The sequence below is a fragment of the Coturnix japonica genome, chromosome 5 (genome assembly GCF_001577835.2).
Source record: "Coturnix japonica isolate 7356 chromosome 5, Coturnix japonica 2.1, whole genome shotgun sequence".
NCBI lineage: Eukaryota > Metazoa > Chordata > Aves > Galliformes > Phasianidae > Coturnix > Coturnix japonica.
In genome coordinates this window covers 27102143-27108267 of record NC_029520.1, presented here as the reverse complement: position 1 = coordinate 27108267, position 6125 = coordinate 27102143, and positions in this window count along the sequence as shown.

Genomic DNA, 6125 nt, shown 5'->3' with positions numbered 1-6125 from the left:
CTGGATGGTGTGCTATTGGGTATCTTTAAAGGGAAAAATGCAGACAGCACATAACATGTGCTAGAAGCCAAACAAGAATGCGGAAATGCGGAGGCCTTGCCTTATTTTACCGGCTATATTTACTGCAGGATTATAAGTAAAAGGGCCATGGGTTACTCATTCATATCAGTGGGAGCTCTGCACATGGACCAAGCACTATGGAGTATTAGCGTAATTTGACAACAAAGGTTTATGTCATTCAAAAGAGTCTATTTTTCAAACTGGCATTTGTGCTCATTTGCAAAAATGCCTACCTATTGCCTTTGATTGTTTTAGCAAGAAGAAATACCTCAAGGAATTGATAAAAGATCATAGAACAATCTTTTACAGTTCCTAAAGACTTCAGTGGTCTCTGTTTCTTTGGTTTGCATGTGTTCACACAGGTGTTACACATCTCAGTTCTTCTCCACCAGGAAAAGCAGAAAAGACCAAACACATCAAATGCACTGGAATGTAATTGTGTGTGTGGGTGTGCGTGGGTGCGCGCGTGTGTGTTCTTAAACTGAATGCAGTCTGACATCCCCTACCCCTTCTTTCTTCCATGTGCCTCACCTTCCTCCTTAGCCGCAGAAAGGAGGGTCTCTTCCTGTGAATCCTATGCTGGAAGTTGGTTTCTGGGAAGCGAAACCTAATGTTCTGTGGGCTGTTTTTTAAAGCCATGTTTCAGTTCTGTCTTCAGACTCTTAGCTGCCTTTGGGGAATGGAGGGGTGGGAAGAGTAGATTCTTAAACTGTTTTTAAAATCTATTATGAAAATGTTGCATGTATAAAGTTATTCTTAAATCTAAAGGAGTCTCCCTGATTTGTGGACGCAGCTCCAGGAGAGCATCATCACAGATTCTTCAGCTCCAGTTTTTATCAGACTATTATGGGGAGAGACCGGTGTGACGCAAAGACAGCGTGGTCAGTATCTTTTTAAATAAAAGTCAGAAGCTAGGCTTCAGCTAGGGACATTTCAAAACACCCAGGGGATTCAAATGTCTTTCCACTGGATGCATTTGAAAATCCCACCACTAAATTTGAGTTTGGGATTCTTTTTTTGTGAAACCGATCACATCTCTTTTCTTCCGTTCTTGTCAGTAATGCGGAATACACTCTCTCGTGTTTCTAGGTAAAATTCACCCATGAGAATACTGTGAAATGCGGCTTCACGCTTTCTCCCTTCCCCTCTTGCATGACTTTTCTACTTTTATGGGATACGTTTAAAACTTCAGAGTCCTTCATCTGGAAAACCAAAAGGGTAAAGTGAGCTCGAATTTGCAATGTATTTAATAAACTTCCTATAGCCACAGTGGAGGGTTTCCCCACGATTTCTGATGTTCACCAGAATATGATACTGTCCTGCTGCAGAAGTAATTCTGATGCTCTCCTGTGAGATTTCTGTCTGGATTAGTCCTGAAGTGCACACACCTTCTTTGCCATGGACTGAGACCCAGTGAGAATGTAGCATTTTGTTTATCGTGGTTGTGTGCCTCCAGGACTCCTGCCTGTACCAAAGGTGACTGGGCAGTGCTCCTTTTGTTATTTTTCTTTCTTTCTTTCTTTCTTTTTTTTTTTTTCTTTTTTTTTTTTTTNTTTTTTTTTTTTTTTTTTTTTTTTTTTGGTATCTGTGCAGTATATTTGCTCTGTGCTTTCTTTCTCTGGTGCTTTTTAATACTTTAATACTTGGATTGTTTTTGTTTTTCTAATAACTGGTACAATTTTTAATAAAATTGTTAAATTCTTTATCTGTCTTCTTTATTTTTTATGGGATGGAGGGTATTTCTACAGCTGGCCTGTTCTGGAGTTACTTACACTGGTGATACAGTTTTGGTTGTTCAATTTTGAAAATACCTGGTAGATGCTTTTATGTACACCCTCAAACTAAGCCCTACACCAAAGGCAAGGTTTTATTTCCAGACTGGACCACTATCCTCAGCACAATTTAAGTTACAAAATATTCTTTTGAGGATGAACATTCCCGTGAATGGACAGAGAGCTGCTGCTGGTGGAGCTGTGCAGTTCGCTTGGAGCCGCACTATTAACTTGTTGCTTCAAATCAGAAACCTGAGAATTTGTTTCTCTTAAGGCATACATAGCATGCCAAATCTGCAAAATGTAGCCTTTGATTGATGGCTGCTTCCCTTGTACCTACGCAAGTACACTCAGAGTCACCTCAGGCCAAAGGCACTAATTGAGAGAGGTACCATTCTTGCTGGTCTTCTGGCATAATGGCAGTGGACAAAGGTTGCTGCAGCTTTCAGGGGGCTTGTAGTGACTCCCTTCAAACACAAAAATGATCATGACTTGACCATTTCAAGTGACAGCAAGATACGTTTTAGTAATCATCGGGCCTCTCCTTAAGTTTTACTGCACTCCTATATGCAAAGAGAAACTTATGTCCATTAAGTAATGGCAATTAATCTTGGTAGAGCAGAAATGGAGAGGCATATATGGCAAATTATTTACAATATCGCTGATCGTATTCCTTCAACCACATGCCTCCACCAATGTGATGCTGTTTGTATAGTGTTCATTGGGAGGCTTTAGGAAACTGTATTAACAATCCTACTCGATGTTAAGTTGCCTCTGTTGGTATGTGCCTGTCACAAAAGGGTCTTTCATTCCGAGAACACATGATGTGTGTGGTATGAAAAGCCACATGTGCATCTAAGACCACAGGGGGAAAAAGACAGTTTTTCTTTTCATTATATTAGATCTGCTGAAAGTGTGTCCCCTGGCCAGTATCATGTGACTATGAAAGAGCCTGTTGTAACACACTGATACGCGGGGACAGAAGTCAGATTGACTTAGATGGGAGCGCTGGCTCTGCCTTTCCTGATTCTCATTAAATTCTTGCCGTTAATTAAAGTCTCACTCTTAAAATCTTTATTAAGTCTTGTATCAAAGAAAATAATAGCTTTTACAAATGAACTACTGTAATGGTACCCCAGAGGGATTTGCCAAAGCAGCAGGATGCAATGCACCTTGCTCAAAACAAAAAGCAAGTGCACGGTTGTATGGACTGCTTTCCCTCTTGTGGGATCTGGATCAGTCTTGACTATTTTGTTTTAGATCAGTCAAAACCTGCTGTCTGTCATCCAGCCATGGTGGAGCAGAGTCACTGCATGGAAACTTTTTTGGGGTAGGCATCAGGACCAAAAACTGCAGGCTGGCATGTTCCTATCACAATGGATGTAAGTACATATAATTGTTTTAGTCTGAAAGAAAGAAGGAATCCCAGAAAAATGTACTTCAGAAAAGTTTTCTTCTCAAAACCTTAAGCCTTCAAACTAACACGGTATTTGCTATTTATTTCCAGCCGTGGAAACCGCAGTGTGTCCATCGCTTTATGTACTAGTATGACTGGCACTTTAAGAGAAAAGGAGTTCTGTTATGAACTTCCTAGTGGTATGCTGTAGGGACAAGGTAAAAAGTTTAAGTAGGATTACTGCATCAAGGAAAAAATGTTTATCAAGAAGTGCTCGGCCTGCCTCGTTAAAAATAATAAAGCACTCTGAGGACGAGAAAGTTCTTTGGTTGCGCAAGCTACTGCACAAAGCACTCCATTTTCATGACTCTGTCAGCTGAAGTTTAGAAGCTACTACAGCACTTGGTTTGGGGACTATTTTTCAAGCACTCGTACTGTTGTTTTATGGTGCAGTAAATGTGCCCCTCCTCACTTTTTGTAATGTATATGCAAACTTGGAAGCTGCTCTACAAACCAGCTTTCCCGTGGTACTTTCTTACCTGAGTAATTCTGAAACAGTCCAGCCTACTTCTTCCCTTTGCCCTCCTCCCTCACTGCTATTTATGGAGAGATGATGTTCCGGAATGAAAAATTGTCCTGAAAATGACTTTTGGCCACTTGTGGGGACAGACTGGTGTTAAAATACATGAGATGCAATTCCTTCATTGTGCACAGTGGTGGTTGCTGGTGAAAGGCCTGAGCCTGAATGGAAAGAAACCTGTTTCCACCAGAAACTGAACAAATAGAGGATGGTATCTGAGTTATCTTCCACCTGACGTGATGCACAGCACTCTGACAGTTGTATGGAGTCAGACAACAAACTGACAGGCGTAGTACATTGACGTCAATATTCATATTCTCCTGCATAAGCCCCTTAAATCTTGATTTCTCTTAAAAGAATTATGTTCTCTGTAACATTTATAATGGACTCTTTTCTTTCTCCATTAGAGTCTGTGTCAGCATTCTCCTTCTCTGTGTTTTGCCTCAGGGCTCTTGATGTATACAAAGGCTCCTCTGTTTTCTGCTCTTAGTCACACGCTTTCACTCTTAACCTCAGTGCTATAAACTAAACATCCACCCACCATGGCTGGAGATGACCCTGTTTATGTCTGCTGCTCAAATCACGACAGCAACAGTCAAGAAAGTATGTTCCATGGAGACAGTTAGCTCTTGATAACTGGACAATGAGTCTTGGCTTTTTATAACATGAGATTTGCAAAAATTCCAGCAGAAATAAAGAGCCAGAAATAGTTAATGGAATCTGTAAAGTAATAGCTTGTTTCAATTCTGTTACTTCACCACCTTTTTCAGTTACTGTAGATGATTCACTGGAACAGCCCACCATGCCATGGGGCCGTGAACCCAACCAGGGTGAGGGTAGGGGAATGGGGACCAGGTCAACATCCCTCCACACAGCTGAGGGCTGCTCAGAAGGACACCACCACTCCAAGCCCAGCAACCATGTCCAGGAGTCCAGCAGCAGGCCATCCCACTCATAAGACCTTTTCATCTTCAGAGCACTTCACTGTCAGTCTCCTTGCTGTGGATGCCAGGCAGGGGCCGACTGGTGAGAAGGGCCCCTCCTGAGGAGATCAGCAGCCTGTGGGAAGCAGGACAAGCAGAATGCCGGTTGGAAACATGAGAGAAAGGGGCAGGAACACGGATAACAATTTGCAGCATGGGGCAACTTGTTAATTTCTTTATAAACAGTTGAAATCGGTTGTCCAGCTGAAGTCAGGCTTACTTCTCTGCAGGCACTACCAGACAAAGAGTGCATCAGGAACAAGGTGTGGTTCTCTGTGAGGGGCTGCTGCTCTCCTGGCTGGGTCTCAGTAGATACTGCCAGAGGCACAGACATACTGGGAGAACATGGGCCATTCTGACTCCTCCTGCCATGACCTGCTCTGTTCCTGCTTTCCTTTCACCTTTTGCAAAGGCCAGGAACAGAAGCTGCTGTGATACTGTCCTTGTAGAAAGCATTTCAATGCCTTCCTGGCAGTTCAGCCTGCAAATGCGCTGCAGGAAGTCCCGTGGCTCCTCATCACCAGTGACTCGCTCAGCTCCCCATGCAGCTCTCGCAGCAGAAGTGGGTCACAGATCTCACCCGGGCTGTCACTGCATCTTGCCTGCGGTGTGTGTGCTAGCACTTTCATTAGTTTGATTTTAAACATCCCACGTGAGCATCTTTCCACTATTTCCCACAGGAGACTGATGTACCTCCTAATAAATCTCACTGACAGAAGGTTTTCCACCAATATCCATCCTAACGTCTTCTGCTTAATTATATTCCAATACCCTACTTATATGTCCTTGTGTTACTTTGTGAGATTTTACCAAAGTCATTCCTATAGTTGGTGCACTTCTGAGCTCACTGAATTCCTTAACTTGTCTTCAGTGTGCCTGCAGTCAGCTTTTTTGGTAAATGGAGAATGTTAGGGTGTCCAGCACCACACACAACTACTGGCTCCCCAGCAGGACCAGCAGGGAAGGCAGCCATCATCAGGGGATACCCCTGGCTATTGTGGTCTGAGGGGAACCTTACTGATCCTTTTAGCTGCTGGTTCCAGAACTGAGCCATCTTCATCGCCACCACAGGAATTCACTTTGCTCTTTGAGAGAAGAGGAAGAACCAAAGCAGAGCACCTGGCTTTTTACCACCTATCGTGGTGTAGGTGAGTATCCCTTGGTGGAAAATGGTTACCAGAGCTTGTATCTATTGCAGGTCTCCCTGACTTCCTGATGTGGATTACAACTGCTAAGGTCCCACTGGATTGTGATTAAAGGTGTGTGGAGTCAGCCAACCTGCTTCACACTTTATTGGAGTGGTTATGACAGATAAGACACAGAATCAGATCCAA